Below are 21,907 nucleotides of genomic sequence, written 5' to 3' on the forward strand. Positions count from 1 at the left end.
CGAAAACGCCTATAGTTTTTGTATGGGCAATTTTAGTAAGTATAACCTATTTAAGATTATAGAATGAGTTGACTATATTCCTTGTCACAACGCTTAGATTCTAACATTTTACTAAAGAAACAAAGGAATGTAAGTACATAAAATAATGTAAGTACCTACCTACCTAATTAACCTAACCTAACTCAGTAAATTGTACCAAAGACATATGTAACTTCGTATAAGATGAATAAAGTCTAAGAAAAAAAACGTGCCTCGGAAATCAAGAAATAATAATTCTCAGATAGATGGCGCACACACCTTTAGCCTATGCTCGGCTAGATGGCGTGACGACACCGTTTCATATTTAACAATTTTAACACATAGATATCAGTGAATGAACATGGGTGGGTGGGTAAAAATAATAAAATCATTTATCCTTATAATATACATTTTTTTGATAAATTTATACGTTTTCATTTTGAGGTTTAGTCGTGTGTCGATAGATGGCAGTAAATTTACTGTGACTACAAAATTTACTATGACAGGACCCCTCTATACTATCTATTCTCTTTGATTGTACCTACATATCTCCCGTAGTACTACCGTTATGTTTCAATTTTAACTAATTGTGAAACGAATTTCTTTTACATTTGAGTAATCTAAGATTCCATTTCTCAAAGAAGACATTAGTAATTGGCAACTGGAGTAGTATATTCCTAGGTTAATCTAAGTAGGTACCTATTTAATTAATTTAATTATAAATCAATATTCAGTAGGTACGCTTTAGTACTTACGCAACAAAAGAAAAATGGCATTAAATCTTAAAGGGAGATATGTAAATTAAAAGCAGAACCGGAAAACAGGAAAAAGGTCCACGTTTTGATCTCTCCTGAAAAGTACTTTTTGTGAGCCACTTAAATACTTTAATATTAATGAATAAAGACGATAAAAACGGTTCTCTTTTTATGCAAATTGACCCGTTTTCTTATAGCATAAATTATAATTAAGATGCACTTTTTCCTTAGACTCCCAACTCATATTTTAATTTTCTTAATATCCCGGCATATTCATAACTCATAACAAGCACTTCCTTTGACATCAACAAACTTCCCCGTCTTCTCCTCATTAAATTAAAATCTCCAGCAAAGTAAGAATATTATCAGTGATCGTACATTTTCCATCATTTTTGGTGCAGCAGAGTGGTGTTAACGGAATTGATATAGATAATTTTAACTGAAATGGTAAATTAAGGTTAGTATCAACGTAATAAACGCTAATTAATCATTAGGGTTGAAATTATTTATACCAATTCCGTTAACAACACTTCGTGCACCAAAATTGCTGGAAAATGTACGATCCCTGGATATGATGGTGGCACTTGTCGACGAAACAGTGTGATAATGACAGTCTCCGTCTCTTTCAATTGCGCGGTGTTGAAAAGTGATTGGTATTTTATCATCTGGCCCCAATTTCACATCGGTGACAGGTGCGACGAATTGTAAAATCACTGTTGCTGACGTCACAGGCATCCATGGGCTACGATTACCACTTACCATCGGGCGGGCCGTACTCCTGTTTGCCACCATCATTGTATTATTTAAAAAAACTTTATTATATCGGATAAAAACAGATATTTCTCCTGCGAAGTTTCTGACAATTGTCAAAGATTTAGAAGAATTGTAGGTAATTCTTGACAGGTAATGAGTTATATGTCGGAATTTCGTGACAATTGTAGTGTTTCTTGTGACAATTGTCATAAACTTAGCAAGAGAAATATCTGTTTTTTTCCGATATCATAAAGTTTTTTTTAATAATACAATGATGGTGGCAAACAGGAATACGGCCCGCCCGGTGGTAAGCGGTAACCGTAGCCCATGGATGCCCGTGACGTCAGCAACAGTGATTTTACAATTCGTCGCACCTGTCACGTTGGTGAAACAGGGGCCTGGATAAATCCGCCCATCATACGCACGCATGCAAGCATGAATTTAATGTTTCAGAATTTTTTTTTCACAAAAAATCTATCAAATAAACAAAGTCACAGAATAAAATATATCATTTCGCATTTTGTTGATATGTTTTATATTTTAGGAGATAGAAATTCTGAATTTCCGATATAAGTAAATTGCGAGTGGTGTGAAAGGGTTATCAATCTTCTTAATGGATGACAGAAAAATGCTGACCATGCAGTTTTTTTTTGCAAAAATAACGTGTGTTGCGAATTTGGTTTTTAGGAAAAAAAGGGAGACGAATTTAGAATAAGGTTTTAGCCAATATAATCGATGGGTAAATTTATATGTTCTTGACAAGCACGGCTACCATGAGTTTGACACTGACATATTCGCTAACGTCTGCGTAACTTACTTTCTATAAATCTCGCTCGACTATATACTATATTGCCAGTACGAGCGAGATGCATAGAAAGTAAGTTACGCCACGCTAGTGAATATGTCAGTGTCAAGCTCGTGGTAAGGGTACGGACTCTATAGCCGGAGTAATATGAGAGAGGGAATAAGTAGCTAACGCTAACAGTTAAAATGTAGGTCTAGTAACTTCTATGAGCTCAAATTGTTTACAATAAGATCATAAATAGGGATCTATAATATTCATTATAACATTCCCATCAGTTTGAATACCCGCCCACTCACCTGTAAACTGTTTACAGATGATTGAAGTCAAAGGTAATAATTATAATTTATAATTAATGCTTGAAGTTTATACGATCCCTGACACTACATCCATTCATTAACTTGAAGTTTGAAACTATTCGTTAATTAAAAAGCTCTTCTTTTCAACAGAGGTCGCTAAAACAAAATATAATTTTAATAACACACTGATTTCCTCGTATTTACGCGTGACGACACACACACACATTTACAATAAGTGTGTATGTGTGTGTACAAAATAGGCTCGGCATGAAGTCACACTAAGTCACAGGTTTTTACACGAAATGACAGGTCTGTGGTTTTTAGGATTCCGTACCCAAAGGGTAAAAACGAGACCCTATTACTAAGACTCCGCTGTCCGTCTGTCACCAGGCTGTAACTCATGGACCGTGATAGCTAGATAGTTGAAATTTTCACAGATGATGTATTTTTGTTGCCGCTATAACAACAAATACTAAAAACAAAATAAAATAAATATTTAAGTGGGGCTCCCATAGAACAAACGTGATTTTTTGCCGCTTTTTGCGTAATGGTACGGAACCCTTCGTGCGCAAGTCGGACTCGCACTTAGCCGGTTTTTTTATTAGCGACCCCACTTCTTTATATCTGTCGACTCAACTCGCTGCTCTTCCAATCCCTACTACTATTAAAAATACGAATGTAATGCTGTCTGTCTTTTACCTCTTTGCTTAAACGGTTGACTAGATTTAAATGGAAATTGTTATGGATATTAAGCTTACAAATAAATTAAAAATGTTTTCACTGTCTGTGTTAATAGCATATTTCGCCGACGTTTCTGCTTGATACACAATTAATTTGATATGGAAATATTTTCAGTCCCGAGAATTGATAAAGGATAGGTTTTATCACGAAAACTATTCCTAAATTGGGATATAAGTGTACTAATTCTACGGAGATGAAGTCGCGGGCAAAAGCTAGTATTCCATATTAATGAGCTCCTGTTCATTCTACATTTCTATGTAGGACAACAACACGATTGACATACTTTGACAGAATGAGTAAATAGCGAAACAGGACCACCCACGCCTGTTTGTTTCAGCGAAATTTTCAGGACATTTCAACCATGCCTACATTTGAAAACGGTCTAAAAAGCATCACCTAGAAAGGCAGATTATCTTGGGTCAAATAGATAGCAAGCGTGCGCGAGGAAAAGGACCCACGAGATGGTCTGATGTTGTGAAGAGGGTGAGGGTGGGGGTGGTTGGCGGCAACATGCAGTGCGTGAACCATATGACTCACATTGTGGAGACGCTCAGCACACATGGTCGCGATTAGCAATGCACTCACGAGAACTTTCCAAAGTTGCGAAACTTTCCACATGAGAATTTCTCGGTAACTTCTGAGAATGTTCTCGAGAACGAGAATTTATTTATCACGTAAAGCATATGGTTTGGACAATATTTACCTAATCCTCCCGAGTAACTACAACGATTTTGGACAATTGTTTAAACAATAATTTCCATGTTGCAGGAATGTTCTGAGAACATTCTCGAGAACGTTTCCGCTTTTTGGGAATGTTCTGTAATTTGTACATTGCTAGTCGCGATCCTCAGCAATGAGGGACCGAGGAAGAAGATGAAGAACATTTGAAAAAGTGTTTTTGATGAAAATGACGTACCTACATGATGACGATGTTACATGACCCTAATACTGTTTAATAATGAAAACAACAAACAAGATAGAGCTTTAAAAGTGATACGACCGCAGAGGATGCGACCCCTATACGACATTAGTTCCACTCAATTACTTCCAGTTAATTAGTTATTTGGTCCGAAGATTCGTAAAAAGATACAGATCATCAAACACTTATTTCAACAACTAACCCAAGGATGCAAACGACAATCATGTGTTGTGTAAGAGTTGGGAGAGGGTAAAGTTTCAACAAAATGACATCCGTGTAAACTTTTCTGTCTTTTTCGGATGCCCTTTGGACTTCCAGTTGAGTTTCAAAATGGCGAAGACGTCTCGAGAATATTTTTTTATTTTTTGAAGAAGAAAGAAAGAAAATACTTTTATTTACGTCAAACCAAAGCCAGTTAATTGCAAACAAGACAGATCAGATGGACGTTAAAAAGAACCCCCACTCAGCGTAATGCTTCGGTAAGCCGCAGCGCTGATTTTCAGTGGAGACCTAACTTATAATCAGTGATCGTACATTTTCCAGCATTTTTGGTGCAGCAGAGGATGTTAACGGAATTGGTATAGATAATTTCAACTGAAATGGTAAATTAAGGTTAATATTAACGTAATTAACGCTAATTAATCATTAGGTTTGAAATTATTTATACCAATTCCGTTAACACCACTCCGCTGCACCAAATCGATTCGCGTGGTGTTAACGGAATTGGTATAGATAATTTCAACTGAAATGGTAAATTAAGGTTAATATCAACGTAATAAACGCTAACTAAGCATTAGGGTTGAAATTATTTATACTAATTCCGTTAACAACACTTCGCTGCATCAAAAATGCTGGAAAATGTACGATCACTGCTTATAATTAACTTAAAAATAATAAGGAATACAGACGATAATTAAATTAAAAGAGACAAAACATAGAGGATACAACGCCATATAAAAATTAACTGTCATAGGGATCATCATTCGATGCGACAGGTATTAGGTACAATCATTTTTTAAATAAGCAAAAACATATGTCGATGATATAACATTACGATCTTCTAAACCAATAAATCCAATAATGCAGGCCGTAAATCCTGAGACTCATAAAGATTAAAACGCAGTTACCTCGCCCTCGATCGCGATATAACGATTATTTATTTTTAAATCGTTATTAATTCTGAATCTTCAATGGGTATTACGTGTTGTACGTGTTTAGATTTCGACTTTATTGTAGACTAGCGACCCGCCCCGGCTTCGCACGGGTTAACAAATTATACATCTAAACCTTCCTCAAGAATCACTCTATTGATAGGTGAAAAGTCGAAAACTGCATGAAAATCCGTTCAGTAGTTTTTGAGTTTATCGCGAACATACAAACACACAGACAGACGCGGCGGGAGACTGTTTTATAAGGTGTAATGATTGTTCGTCTTTCCTTATTGGAAAAGCTAGGTATACTACCGAAGAAAGCTTGTCTTCGCTATATTGACCTTACATGAAACTGTGAAACATTCACGTTGAAACTTTAACAAGTACCAAGTTCTTGAGCTTGTTTATCCAATCACAAGAGTTTATAGGCCCGATTCGAACTTTAAGATACGTCAATAAATATAATAAGTTTTTGGCAAAAATTTCATTTTTGGTATAAGCTTTTATCGCTGACTGTACTTTTCTTTCCACAGGAAACTAATGCTCATCGAGACAATTCTAAAAACCCCAAACACAATTAGGTTTCTTTGTTTTATCACAGAGTTCCTATGGCCACCTTTGGTCTCCATCATCAGATCAGCTCGATGACACCATAATATTGCATTGTCACCCGACTTACGTATGTATGCAAAATTTCAGCTCAATCAGAAACCGGGAAGTGGATCAAATTTAACTTGCAAGATTTTTATTACAGACAACGGTCAGGTGAAACTAAATAAAAGCTTGTAAAATGTAAGTAATGAGTATGTGTATCGTAAGCAATATATCAATATATGGAGGAGACAGTACGAGTTACATAAAAAATATAGATATATATATTTTTTTTTTCTTGAGGGATCTTCACTCTTCAGTATAATATTCAGTAGAGGAATCCTTGATTATCAAAATTCTTCAAACAAAAACGTCACTTTTGACACTGAGAATGACATATCTAATCCATATCGTTTCTAGATCTATTTATTGACGTATCTTAAAGTTCGAATCGGGCAGATTTTGTTTAAAAAAAAAACAAAACTCTTCTCTCTATGAAAGTTCAACGATCCAAGCCGGCAAAAAACAAAGACGAGCACACGTTGTATATTTATCAGTTGATCCGGTGCCAGCCGAATTCTCGCCGGATGCTATTTACATTCGGAATAAATATCTAAACATGGCGACTAAAAATTACATTACGTATGTACAACGTAAACATCCACAGTAGAGGATGAAAATACGAGCCGAAAGTATCTGCCACCCTCGAATACTTCTCCAAATTTAAGATATACATCTCAACAGTTCGCGTTCAAAAGCATCAGCAAAACTTTAATTCATCTTTATATAGAGGCATTTGTCTTTTTGAAAAGCCATCAGAGAATGATACTCAACTTTGACGCATAGTCTGATAACTACTATCTGCAAAACTTTAATTCATCTTTATATAGAGGCATTTCTCTTTTTGAAAAGCCATCAGAGAATGATACTACTTTTGCCGCATAGTCTGATACCTACGCCACTCTTGATGCTGACTGTACAGTCGCCATCAGATATATTGGAGCAACCAAGGTGCTCACAAATATATAAACATATCTAATCATTTCAATATGACTTATAGTTGAATCATCGAGAGCGTGGAATTGCATATGTAGTAGTATTGTTTGTTTACAGGCATTCTATATTTGAATTTTCTATTTTCTTGTACTATCAGCATACAACCACTACAAATGCAATTCCATCTTCTCGATAATTCAACTATACAATTAGACAGATAGGTAGATAGAATACCTACTCTTTACTGCACCTCACTTCGGCTTCACCAAAAACACTTTCATTGAGACAGACAACAGGCGGGTTTACCGCTAAAGAGCGACTTCCAGTCAACCTTAGCTTTGGGTAGCGGAAATACACACATGTACACCTACTTACACGGATTTAGAGTAAAAGTATTTATTTATTGATTTAACCTTTATTGCACAATATATTTTACGCTAAGCAATTTCGGAATATGGCAATATCAAGCAAACATTAAGAACATATTATTACTATCTCGTTTGGCAGTTTTTCTCCGGACGATGGCCTGAAGGAAACCCGACCCAGTCAAAAACAAACCCATACTTCACGCTGTCAAACACTCCAAATAACATTTGAAGCCCCACATCTGGGCAGCATGCGCCAAATTCCATTTAATAAAATCACCTTTTGTTTTTCTTAACAAACGCGTAAGACTTTATTACGTAGTAAGTAGGGTTCACATTTGAAATTCATCTATTAACAGTCGAAAAATTGTGTATTGAATCGAAGTCGTAAAATTGTATTGAGTGTTTGAAAGCTGCTTCTGTTTTATGTCTGTGTTTAAAACCATTCTTCACCATACTTCGTTATAGGTCTGATATTTACGAAATGTTTTGATATAAAATAAAATAAGTATTTAATATAATATAAGACTAAGGAAATACAAATTTGCTTTCTAAATGATTTATATTTGTGTCTGCCAGACAGACTCTGTCTGGGATGTCTCAATCTTATCCCTTAACTTTGTCTCGACTAAATTTAAAGGGGCCCACTGATTAACAGTCTGCCGGACGGTATCGGCCTGTCAGTTAGAACAAAATTTTGACAGTTAGAACAACATTTTGACAGTTCCGAACAACTGACAGGCCGATACCGTCCGGCAGACTGTTAATCAGTGGGCCCCTTTAAAGTTGGTAGAGACAAAGTTAAGGGATAAGATTGAGATATCCCAGACAGAGTCTGTCTGGCAGACACAAATATAAATCATCATCTTAAAAAGATATCTTTAAAAAGTTCCGATTTCGATACCGAAACGACCACTCGTACCAATACACTCGCACACGTAATTTTCCACCCTGTGTGTGTACCGTTGCATGTTGTCGACGGATTCCTGAATAGTTTGTAAATTACATACCTATATCAGTTCTATGCAGGTCTAACTAAATAGGTAGTAATAAAAAGCCATAGTAGACTTTCCATAGTAAATCGGCCCTTGGGTAAACAGACTCTGGTTTTTTTATGGCTTCTAGTGAAGAATATTTATGCTGAGTATCAATATCCTAATTGTGATAGTTTTTGACTTATGAATTTTTTAAGAAGTATTTTTAATGTATTTTTTCGGTTTTTTTTCCTACGATTGGTTCAAAAAAATTTTAATAATGTTTTTTTATGATGATTGGCGTCATCATAAAATAGAACAATACTGGTTGTCATAAAAAAAAAGAAAATTAAGATAAAATAAAAAGTTCAGATCGTAGGTCATATACCGGCCTACTATTTCCAGACCAAAAAATTTTCCTGGGTGGTACTTCCTGTCAAAAATGAGAAATACCTAAATGCTTTAATTTTTGTTCTTAATACGATAACGATAAGCCGTGTCGCGAAATATCCATGCTTCTTTAAATTCCATACCTCATTGTACACCGTCATTGTAAAACCAACTGTTTCTCAACCACGTAAGGTTTAAATTTCAATACAGGCAAAATTCACATATGATGTTAATAAAAGGGTTAAAAGATGTATCTAGATATCAGCCAGACGATCTTGTCGGTTAATTAATTGTCGGATGGACATCTAACATTGCAAATCATGCAATCTAAATGCACTATTTATTTTTTATCTTATAGGAGGTAAACGAAGATGAATGATGAAGATGTTGCGATGGATGTGTTGCGTTACGCGACTAGATCCCATAGGTACGTAACGAACACATCCGTGGCAGCCTCGGAATCCGTGTCGTAGCGGAAAAGCTGCAGGAAAGTCGCCTTCGATGCCATATACGCCGCAGACCAGTAGACTACGTATAGGAAATAGATGCCTCAACCTCATTGTCCAAGGCCCTAGATCACGCGGCCGCGGTAGGCCTAAAGAAGCGCTGGCTGGACGTCGTGACAGCGGACATGGAAGAGAACAATCTCACACCCGAGGATGCCGAAGACCGGGCAAAGTGAAGATTGAGCAGGAAAGCGGACCCTGACGCTACGCCGGGAAAACGCTAGGTTAAAAAAGATGAGGTAAAGGAACAGATGAATCGACTGATGGTAAGCAATTGCCATCATACCGTCGCTCATTTTCCTCAGCGAGTATGCGCCCACTGTTGGGCATACGCCTCTCCAAAACTCCTCCAAGCAGCCCGATTTGCTGCTTCTCTCCTCCAGAGTGGGCCTGCTATCTTTTTAATGTCATCCTCCCATCTTATTGGAAGTCTGTGATCTGGTCATTTTGAACGAGGCCTCCACGCTAGGATACGCTTGCTCATGGAAACACGCAACACCAGAGGGTTTGCAAAGTGCGTTAAATACCAGCCTTTGAGGTGTGTAGCAGGGGACCTATTTGGCTTGGCACCGACTTCAAGCACATTAGGAAATCGTATGTAAGGTCACTGTGGCGAAGTCCGGCATACTTTATTTTTTTTTGACTTTGGAGTGATCTAGTTCCGTTAATTATTCACCTATGTTACTGCTTGTAATCGCATACGATGAAGAATTTAATAATTAATAGTTTAGCCTTAGTGACAGATCATTTCAAGCACAAATTAAGCAAAAACAATGACATTTTTAAAAATTCGGCGAGTAGACGGACTTCCCGTGCAGTTTAAGGGAAGTCCGTCTATTAGTTATGATATCAGCCAATCTATGGGTGTGTATATGTTCGTAGTCAAATTCCTAAAAAGAACGGATCAAGACAATGAAAAGTGTATTTTAAACTTGTCAATATACGGTTCAGATTCGAAATAAACACCATTTTTCTAAAACAAAGGCAAGTCCGGCATATACTACCAAGATGGGGTGGTAAACCTTTTTTGGAAAATATTTAAACATAATAATTTTTTTGATTTCTGAAATAAAAGATCAATAGTAATTTTAAAATGAATTTTAATCGTTTCTTTTAATTTACTGAGATCAAAATTTAATAAAGTAACATCATGTGCAAAGTCAGGAGGATTTTTTGATACCTTATCAAATGGTTATAATATTAAAGTCGCAAAAACAGTTGGTAATCTCTGATTTAACGAAAGTCCGGCATATGACGGACTTGCCTTGAACATAATAGACGGACTTTCCAACTTAGTCAAATTTTCATATGATAAATTGTGGAACGTATAATTACAAAACTAAGCTAATTTCTGATATTTTAAAAATAGAATAAAGACAACTGGTTCTTATGCTACCTACGTAGTTACTTTCTGATGCACAATCTTTTCAAAAACTATTTTAAAAAAAAATTTTTCGAACGGTTGTCGCACTATGACTTCGAGTTCAAAACACGAAATGACTTGTTGAGGCGGATTGCTCTGAAGTTGGTTGTCACAGCGCCATCTGTTTTACAGTGACGGAACTAGCGTGAAAAACTGGTTACTCGACTGGACTCCAAAGTCGCATACGCCTTCAAATTCAAAAGTTATAACGTGTTGACGGACTTGCCTTGTAGACGGACTTGCCCACAGTGACCTTAAATATCAATGATTTTTTGGTTTTTAGATCTTCAATAGTGTTTTTTGAAGGCGGTTTTTGTTTATGAACAATAATTGTGGTAACCGCAGAATATTACGTATGTAATTTAGTAACACGTAATAATAAAGGAGGTAACCTACCTATACAATATGACACACAACATTAACTCGTATTTTGAGTCATTAGGCAATACCAATGCTACAAATATCGTATTTAGGTATATTTCGCTCTTATTACTGTTGTGGTTTCCATTATTCCATTGTTAGTAGTAATTACTAAGTAGATGAATCATGTACCTATTGGTTTAAAGGTGAACTTTGAAATGCAACAAACAATGGTTAAATAACAGCTACGATGTTAAATTTGACCTAACTTATTATAAAGTATTAACTCACATTTATAGACGGGTCTATCGCGAATTTATTTTATTACCTTTATTTACTGACACATTATTATAAAGTAGTAGTAGTAGTAGTAGTAGTAGTAGTAGTAGTAGTAGTAGTAGTAAACTCTTTATTGTACAAAAAGACATATTAAAAATAACATACAATTAGTAAGAAGTACAAAGGCGAACTTATCCCTTTGAGGGATCTCTTCCAGTATAAAGTACCTGGGAGACCGAGCTTTGCTCGGAAAACATAATATATATGGATGGTGTTTAGCAAAAATGAGTCATCCCACATCCATTTTGCAATAAAATGTCAACTTTAAGCGTCTATTTTTTGAGTTGACATTTTATTGAAAAATTAATGTGGGTTGACACATTATTGCTTATCAGCATCCATATATAGAAACTCAAAAATGCGCTTTTTCCCAGAGATAAGACATAACTTATAGATCGGTTTTTCGCCCCCAAAAACCCCCATTTTTCATTGAAATCGTTAGAGCCGTTTCATAGATCCCCGATATACAATTATATGCAAGAAATGCTCATTTAAAGTTATAAGATATATTTTTAGACATATAGGTATCCTGTAAATAGGTGTCATTATGTCGGGGACATTCACGAACATTTTAGACAAAGAAACCAATTTAAAGGCTATAGCCGGGCAAGGTAACAAAAAATGCCCCTGGCGTTATTAGCCAATGTATATATCCTATGTATTGGTCATAATACTAGTTATTAATCTGCCAAGTTTTATGTCATAATTGTTGACAGTTTTCTAGAAACGTCAGTTCAAAGTTTTTTTACTTTTCAAAATATTTCGAAAACGACTAGTCCGTTTCTTTTGTAATTAACGTATGTTGCTAATGATTTGAAGGGGAATAATTTTGTAAAAAACCATACGTCTCTAGGTCAACATTAAGTTGGTCATTTTCGATGTCAAATATTTCAAACTTTTTTTTTTGACACTTGTGAGACAGCGACACCTACCATTTTTTTTACACTACTGTGACATCTCTTTCCGTACTCGTATTTGTTTGTTTCAAATGAATTGGTTTGGAGCAACATGATGATTTTTGTAATAATCTTTGGGTACCTACTCAACTAAGAGCAGTATTGAAAAGGTTTTAACAAAAAATATTATTAATAAAGAGGTTCTTCAAATGAACTTCTCAAACCTCTATCAAATGCATTAATGTACTGGCTGGTTATAATCCTTTTAAATCCCAAGAATACAATTTTTGACACTGACAATGTCGACGGTTCTTTTGTTTTCTCGCCTTGCACTTATTCAAGATGAGTTCTCGTCATATGACTCTCATAATTAAAAATATTTTATCCCCAACTTAATCCAAAGAGTCTCTACCGTTCAGTGTATAAGAAAATACAGGAAATACTAAAAAGTCAAAGTGTAATGGAATTGGACACAAATCGTACGCACTCTGTGTTTGAAACTCGCGATAGTCCTGCGGTTTAATATAAGCAAACATAATATAAGGTCTCTGCCTTAGTATTTTACCCCATTGTATTTTTTTTTACCTGAGTTGAAAATGTATTGCGGGTAAAATACTAAGGCAGAATTAAATACATACGGTTTCATACGTCGGTGTTTGTATTTATGTTTGTTTTTTGTTACTGTATTGCAGAAAACTGTTTTAATGCTGTACCTATTCGCTGTGAGATAGATAGGTAGGCAATACCCAAGTATCTATGTACTGCTCTACTGCAACTTGTAACTTTTCAGGTGGCAGTATTCAAAGATAACATACTATCTCTACCTATACCAAGCAGCATAGCCATTTTTTTTTAATATATCCAATGTACTGCTTTTCGACCCTCTACGTTTTTATTATACGTATAGATTCTGTATATTTCTACAAAATATCTACGTACGAACGTTATTAGTGAGTGTATGTATGCTTACAATTTAATTATTATTCGCGAAAAGTGTCTCTCCACAGTTTCTACAATATAGATCATTTAATGCCGCAGTTCCTCGACGGCAATAGGAATATTCTGTTACAGGCACACACTTCAAACATATATCGGTTTGAACAACATCTTCCTCAGATAAAAAAAAACTCCAACTGCGGTAATGCGTCCACAAATAATTTTCTTATACACTGAACGGTAGAGGCTCTTTGGATTAAGTTGGGGATAAAATATTTTATTTATGAGAGTCATACGACGAGAACTCATCTTGAATAAGTGCAAGGCGAGAAAACAAATGAACCGTCGACATTGTCAGTGACAAAAATTGTATTCTCGGGATTTAAAAGGATTATAACCAGCCAGTACATTAATGCATTTGATAGAGGTTTGAGAAGTTCATTTGAAGAACCTCTTTATTAATAATATTTTTTGTTAAAACCTTTTCAATACTGCTCTTAGTTGAGTAGTTACCCAAAGATTATTACAAAAATCATCATGTTGCTCCAAACCAATTCATTTGAAACAAACAAATACGAGTACGGAAAGAGATGTCACAGTAGTGTAAAACAAATGGTAGGTGTCGCTGTCTCACAAGTGTCGAAAAAAAAAGTTTGAAATCTTTGACATCGAAAATTACCAACTTAATGTTGACCTAGAGACGTATGGTTTTTTACAAAATTATTCCCCTTCAAATTATTAACAACATACGTTAATTACAAAAGAAACGGACTAGTCGTTTTTGAAATATTTTGAAAAGTAAATAAAACTTTGAACTGACGTTTACCTTACCTTACCCGGCTATAGCCTTTCGAAACTCTCAACATGATTTATTATTGATTTGACGCCATAACTTTTACACAGAATACCTACACTTCTTCTACATTCAATAATTATTTGGCAAGTGCGAGTCAGTCTCGCGCACGAAAGGTTCCGTACCATTACGCAAAAAACGGCAAAAAAACACGTTTGCTGTAATGGAGCCCCACATAAATGTTCATTATATTTTGTTTTTAGTATTTGTCGTTATAGCGGCAACAGAAATACATAATCTGTGAAAATTTCAACTGCCTAGCTATCATGATTCATGAAATACGAGACAGACGGACAGACAGACAGACAGACGGACAGCAGAATCTTAGTAATAGCCGTAATAGGGTCCCGTTTTTATCCTTTGGGTACAGAACCCTAAAAAAATCAGCTTTATGACAAATGAAATATTTAAAATACGATCACCTGTGCGAGTTTCATGTTACAGAAAAGTAATACTTTCAGGGGCATCATACCTACCCGCCGCGAAGGGAAACGTGTACCGTAATCCAATTTACTGGCATTTGCTTATGAAATTGAGATGATATTGACACTTAACCTTTACAGTCCTTTCTAAATATTAGCCATAAATATTATTCTTGGCTTAGAGATAGTGTTAGTGGTTGTCACTGAAAAGAGCTGAGAAGTGTAAGTACACCCGCAATAATATGTTACACTACGAAGGCTGCCAAAATATCTGTCACGATCTTATTTGTAGAGCCATAAGTGCGTGTCACATATTTTTGCGGCCGTCGAAGAGTAACATATTATTGCAGGGGACTGTACCAATAACAGACCCTTTTCCAAACGATATCCAATTCGCGGACATCACTTTTATTTTTGAAGTGCAAACTTCTTTAGCGGCGCTGTGCACTTTTTGTGATGGGGAAAAAATGTTAAACTCGCGACAGCGTAAGACGTAAGATGCTTCGTAAGACGAACACGTGACCTGATATGAAAGAAAAACTGTTACAATGTCATTGAGTTTTCACTTCTGCCGGCACTCCGGCAACCTGTTGTTTTTAAGATATTTAGGCTTCTAGTTCATAGAAAGCCATATATGATGTTGACAAAAGATTAAGGTGTAAAAGTGTAAACATATCTTAGACGTCGATTGTACAATAAGATTGTACACAAATCACCAAAATGCACATGCACTCAGCATGTACAATGACGCTGCTTTTCAGAGCATCGTTTTATTGCATGTAAATTTTACATTGCATTATTCTCATCAGGTTCAGACATGAAACACTCAACTAGCACACCCATCAATATTCGTTACTGTATCATGTTTATCACGTTGAAATGGATTAAAGCAGAGACGAGAAACACCTGCGCACTGACGTAACTCGTCGAAACGCTAAATTGCGTTAACCCACATATCTGCCAGAAATAACCGCATGCAGCGTGCATCATATTCAGATGCAAATACTGTATGCTGGACGCAACACGGATATACGTATAACCTGGATAGTACCGGACTGGTAAATACTTGTTTCATTTAATTTTTTTATATGAGCTGAGAGTGTCCCACTGCTGGGCAAAGGCCTCCCTCCTCCATTTCCACGTATCCCGGTCTTGACCCGTCTCCCACCAGTTCTTGAGGCGTCGAGGTCATCTCGCCAACGCCGTCGTGGTTTGCCGCGACCTCGAGTTCGATTTTGTGGGGCCCAATTGATCGTTGATTTAGCCTGAAGTCATCTGGCATATGGCAAACGTGTCCCGCCCAGTCCCACTTCAGCTTGGCGGCTGTTTCAGCTATTTGTTTTGGACCGTAGTATAGTGTTTCTGATGCTAATCATAATTTGTCCCTTATTACCGAGCAAGACAGTTTAATCATACTGTCAGTAGAGAACTACATATGTACCTACTGTCACCAGAGCACTATAGTATTATCAAAGACATATGTAACTTCGTATAAGACGAATAAAGTCTAAGGAAAAAACGTGCCTCGGAATTCAAGTAAAAGTCATTCTCGAATAGATGCCGCACACACCTTTAGGCTATCCTCGGCTAGATGGCGTGACGACACCATTTCATATTTAACAATTTTAACACATAGATATCAGTGAATGAACATGGATCAAAATGATATAAAAATAATAAAATCATTTATCCATATATATACATTTTTTGATAACTTTATACGTTTTCATTTTGAGTTTTAGTCGTGTGTCGATAGATGGCAGTAAATTTACAGTGACTACAAAATTTACAATGACAGGACCCCTCTATACTATCTATTATTTTTGGTATTATTCAAACAGCAAGGGTACGGTGACAGATGTCATATGCATACCTACAATTTATACTTAAATCTTACAAAATTGTACTGAGATGACTTATGTCAACTGTACCCATTCTGTTTGACAAATACTATAGAGAGCAAAAAGTAACAGGGAGAGTTACAAGCCAGAAGGTTGTCTCACTTTCACCTTACACAAGTTACCTGATGTTACAAAAAGCAATATGTCACTGTTTTTTGTAACGTTGGCATTACAGTCACAACCTTAATCAAAACGAGATGCAATCCTCTGGTTTGACTTCTCTTTCGGTCACAGTTTTTGATCGTAGAGCACAATCTGCACAATTCGCTTTGCATATAAATCCGTGGCCTCATAACTCATAAGCAAAAGCTGCAAAACACTATCACTGGCCGAAAACGCTTTTATTCCTAGCCTTTAAATTTCAACGGCTGCCAACATAAAAGGAAAACAGTTTTCAATTCCATATTTGAATGTTTCCGGCCAGTTCAGTTTTAAAGCCGTAAAATTAATAACTGAATATTCGTGTTTAGAGTTTGGATTTGTACCAAGTTTTGTTTTCTTTATTTAATATTCGTTTATATTGAGTTTAGTCTGTTTATAAGGTCAAAATTGTAATTAAATAACTTTAGTAACTTTCAGGAAACTTTAGACGTTTATTAAATTTATATTGAACACGAGATCGCATATAAGTTACCTACATATTTATGGGGAGACCATAACTTCTTATTAAGGAAGTAACTTCGGAGACAAAACAATAATTTAAAACTTTTAAGAGTCCACTCGAAGCTTTTTCGATTGCGGTAAATATTTCCATCCAATGTTATCCCTCCATTAATTGTACAGACAGCTGCAGATATTGTTAACCCCCCTCCCCCTCTACTCTCCCAGCAAATAAATTTGTATATAGGGAGGTCAGTTATATCTGCATCTGACTGTACATGCCTCAAAGAGGCGACTAGCCACTTCTACCGAAAGAGTTAAAGACTAAAAAGAGTTACAAGAGGACCGGTACAAATTATCGTCTACTTAGGAGTTGGGGACCAGTGATTCAAATGTTGAAACTAGCGGATATAATATCTTCGGACCATCTGTGAGTGTTGCGTGTCGTGCCGTGGACAATAAACATTAAACTTTAACGGGTAGCTGCAATTTCTTTGTCTACCCCTAACATTTTTGTAAACTAATTTCGGGTAGTTTAGTGTTGATTTATTTATATCTCCGTTGATATTTGCAGGGACGTCAGTCTTTCCGTGACCACAGCTGCGTGCAACTCAGCTGAAACGTCGGAATTTAAGGTAAAACAATGAAATAGCGGTAGACCCGTTTGTGCAATTAAATAGAGTTAAAGACTGCCTTAATTTCTTTTAGTAATGTCAAACGTTCCTTTCTAACCTTTGCACACTATAAATACTCATGAAAATTGGACGCGGCGTGGGATTCAATCAATCCACAGAATTAGCCAAAGGGAGATTACACGAATTAAGTGGACAAATGGAACCCGCACCTACGGGCACATTCAGGAACTTGACTGACCATCTGTGGACCTTATTCCGTCGTAATAAGGTTGGTAATCTGTCAGTTAATAATGTGGAGGATGGTATACTCGGTTAACAAGCTCTAACTGGCCATTTGACAGTTAGCTGACTGACAATAATCACAATAATAGGACGTTTTGATGACTTTAACAAGATGGGTCTGAATTTGATTGGTTTTTTTTCGAAGTGGATTTAAATTATTGCAAAAAAGCAGGAAACATATTTTATATATAGGTACCTATAAATAGGTGTGATTTAACTCTGACAATACTCGCTCACACACGAGATACAAATAAAGTCAAAAGACATCAATTTGTAAAAAAAGACATGCAAACAGGCTTCCGTCACTAATAAGCAAAAATATTTTTCATGACGTAACCTAATATCTGCTGAAATGCAATTAATACAATGGTATCTTTCCATTAGAAGACGCCATCCTTGACTGTTTATAAATATTCGCGTAACCACCACATTTAAGCCCAAACAGCGTAAACGCCATGCTAGGCTCAAGGCTGTGATTACCATTACCCGGCAGAGGCGAACATTCGTCTCAAGAGTCCAGAGGGCCTACCGAGAAAATCTAAAATGGAATTTTCTTTACATTATTTAAGTTTCGATTGGCGTTTTCTATCAACGAACGATTGGTGTCGTACGGCTGCGTTCGTGGCCCACAAATGGTCTCGCCGGAAGATCAGCGCTGGCTCTCGGGTCAGTATTATGCTGAGGCGAGCCCATTTCGTGGTAAACTTTAACGCTTTCCAACTTTATTAATATTTGTAGCTTTTAGTTATACTCTTGTATGTAATCTTAGTTTTAAGTTTATCACGAATAAAATGCTTGATTCTGATCAGTGGCGGATTTCCCATAAGGCACAGTAGGCCCGGGCCTAGGGCGGCGAGATATTGGGGGCGGCAAATTCTGACCAAAAATTCGCTGATGATAACTAACTCAAAATTAGGCCAGGCAACGAATTCTCAAAAAAAGGCATAGAGGGAAATGCATGGAACACAATTTTTGACTTCGTAACTTTGTTTGAACTAGTTAGGAGGTGAACATATCAAAAGTCCCCGGCAGTAGCCCTAAGGCCGGGGGAAGAGGGGAGTTTGAAGGTCCCATTTTTCGATTTTTTACTTATATCTCGGAAACTATGCGTTCTAACGGTATGATCATTATACAAAATCAAAGCTGATTAAATTTTCTCCAAGTTTTACTCAGTCAGGTTTTTCGATATCTTGGTGATTTCGCAGTTTAGTTCGCGCCAAGATGGCTAAAAGCATCAGCTGATCGAGTTTAACTGTCATTTATCTACAGGGCTCTCCACACTTTTGCGCGAATCGCGGCGCGAAGGTTGTTCACGCCTTCGCGCCTTGTTCCCCGTTTTTAGTCGGTTTTTCGGCCCGCGTCAGCGGAGCAAGCCAGAATAGTGTGTAATGTGGAGTCTTGCTAGTTCGTAGAAGAAGGCGTGAACAATCTGCGTAATCGACGCAACACTCGCGTTCGCGGCTTCGCGCCGCGATTCGCGCACGAGTGTAGAGGGCCCTGTAGATAAATGACAGTTAAACTCGATCAGCTGATGCTTTTCAGCCATCTTGGCGCGAACTAAACTGCGAAATCACCGTGAAGTTTGCGAGTGTGGAGTCATACGTCAAAGTTGAAAGGACATTTTAGTCTTTAAATATGATTAGTAATAAATAAAACTACCCAATAAATTGTTAAAATCTTTCGGGTTCCTTTCCTCGTGAGCGCCGTGAATATTATTGTAGGAAATGTACTGCAAAATTACAGACGTTCAAGAACGGATATCTCAAAAAACCGGGAAAGTGCGAGTCGAACTCGCGCACGAAGGGTTCCGTACCATAATGAAAAAAAAAACAGGAAAATAAGCAAAAAAAAAAAACGGTTACCCATCCAAGTACTGACCACGCCCGACGTTGCTTAACTTTGGTCAAAAATCGCGTTTGTTGTATGGGAGCCCCATTTAAATCTTTATTTTATTCTGTTTTTAGTATTTTTTGTTATAGCGGCAACAGAAATACATCATCTGTGAAAATTTCAACTGTCTAGCTATCACGGTTCGTGAGATACAGCGTGGTGACAGACAGACGGACGGACGGACGGCGAAGTCTTAGTAATAGGGTCCCGTTTTACCTTTTGGGTACGGAACCCTAAAAACTAAACATGCTACTTACCGGTCGAAAAACTCTACTGTATCAAACTTGTAGCAAATTTAATCAGCTTTCATTTTGTATAATGATCATGTCACAAGGACGCATAGTTTCTGAGATATTATAAGCGAAAAACCGAAAAATGGGACCTTCAAACCCCTTACCCCCCGCCCGCTCAAGGGCCTACGAGTCCAAACAAAGTTACTAAGTTAAAAATGTGTCCCAAGCATTTCCCTCTATACCTTTTTGTTGCCTGACCTAAATGTAGTCCATATGATGGGTGCTGATGCTGAGAAAGGGGGGCGGCTACAGGGCCTGGGGCCTAGGGCGGCAAAGACTGCAAATCCGCCACTGATTCTGATTCTGATTCTGATTCTGGTATTTGGCAAGATGTGTTGTCAAATGTCAAATTTCTATGAAAATATTACGGTTATTTTGACTTATCCTCACTTTGTCACGTCAAAGTCTGTGCATAGTTAGTTTAAAACGAAGTCTACATGAGATCAGTACGGGTAAGTGTGACTGCGGGATATGTGTACCTGACCTTCAAATTGGGGCATATTTACACATTGAGTTGCCACTAAACGCAAGTAAACTAAACCATAAAGATTAAGCAGGTGAAGGATCTTTTAAAGTAATTTATCAACTTGTAGTTGTAACTAAGACATTTAATACATATATTGGACCTTACTTAGGAAGTACACTGGCATTTACACCTTTTATCCTTAAGCGAGTATATAAATTAAGGTCGGAGCCGCAACGCAGGGCTCTTCCTAGGCGTAAATGATTATTAACTGGTTTAATTTGTCCAATCGAGTGTGCAATGGTGATTGGGTACAAAGGTTCCGCCGACGCGACGGGAATAGAATCGGTCAAGATGTCACTCGAGCGAGAGAAACTACCCATACTGCATTACTTTAAATCCGTCGAGCAATACTCGACTTAAACTACGGAACACTAAATATGTGAGTGAGCCATTTAATAGTTATTTGTTTTACAAGGGGGCAAAGTTGTTGTTTAACCGCTCGTGCTAATATTCGCAACGCTCAAGATTCCATTTTTCGAACCACTCGCTACGCTCGTGGTTCAATTTTGGAATCTTTCGCTTGCTCGGGTATCAAAGCACGAGGGTTAAACAAAATTTGCCCCCGAGTGAAACACAAAATTTTTCACCACACCAACCCGAAGCAAATATTAAATGTAAAATATCAAACAAAATCAAACCAAATCAAATCCAAAATCATCATTTAAAAGTCAATTCTACCAGCAAACATAAGAAAACAACTCAAAATTTGCATTTGATTACTTTGCCTCACATGTGAATAAAATGCAACCTTGCTATCAGTTTTTGAAGTGCAAAGTAAGCCTTTCCGAGCTGTTGTGGTGAAAATATATTTTCTGCCCTCCGGCCAGAAAGTGTCAATTTTTACCGTTACCGCTTTCCGGCTCCGTGGAACAGAAACATTAGGTAAAGTCGGGTTACTTTAGCCCTGGACGGTAACTTTGGCCATTGAGATTTACTCGGTCCAGGTTATACATATTATTGCACTATAATTATGGAAATATGCCATGAGGTTGGTTTTAGCTAACCTTTGACGTTTTTATGTTTTTTATTAGACCCTTTTAAATGAGTACGTCTACCACCAGTTTTTACATTGACATAACGCTCACGTCTACGTAATTTACTTTCTGTACATCTCGCTTGCACTAATATGCGAGTACGAGCGAGATGCATAGAAAGTAAGTTACGTAAACGTGAGAGTATATGTCAATGTCAAAACTGATGGTAGACGTAGAGGTTATCATGTGGGTCAAAATTACCCTCAATTGGATCAAAGTAACCCGAGTTTACGGTAGTACTATACAAGTAGGTACAC

At 36.9% G+C, this 21,907-nt stretch overlaps 1 protein-coding gene across 1 annotated transcript in view; it reads right to left on the reverse strand.

Moving 5' to 3' along the window:
- LOC134789700 (protein eiger) overlaps positions 1-21,907 on the reverse strand; it is a 69,260-nt gene that overhangs the window by 24,305 nt on the left and 23,048 nt on the right. The gene's annotated exons all lie outside the window — the stretch shown is intronic.

Source organism: Cydia splendana, chromosome 4 (genome assembly GCF_910591565.1).
Source record: "Cydia splendana chromosome 4, ilCydSple1.2, whole genome shotgun sequence".
Taxonomy (NCBI): domain Eukaryota; kingdom Metazoa; phylum Arthropoda; class Insecta; order Lepidoptera; family Tortricidae; genus Cydia; species Cydia splendana.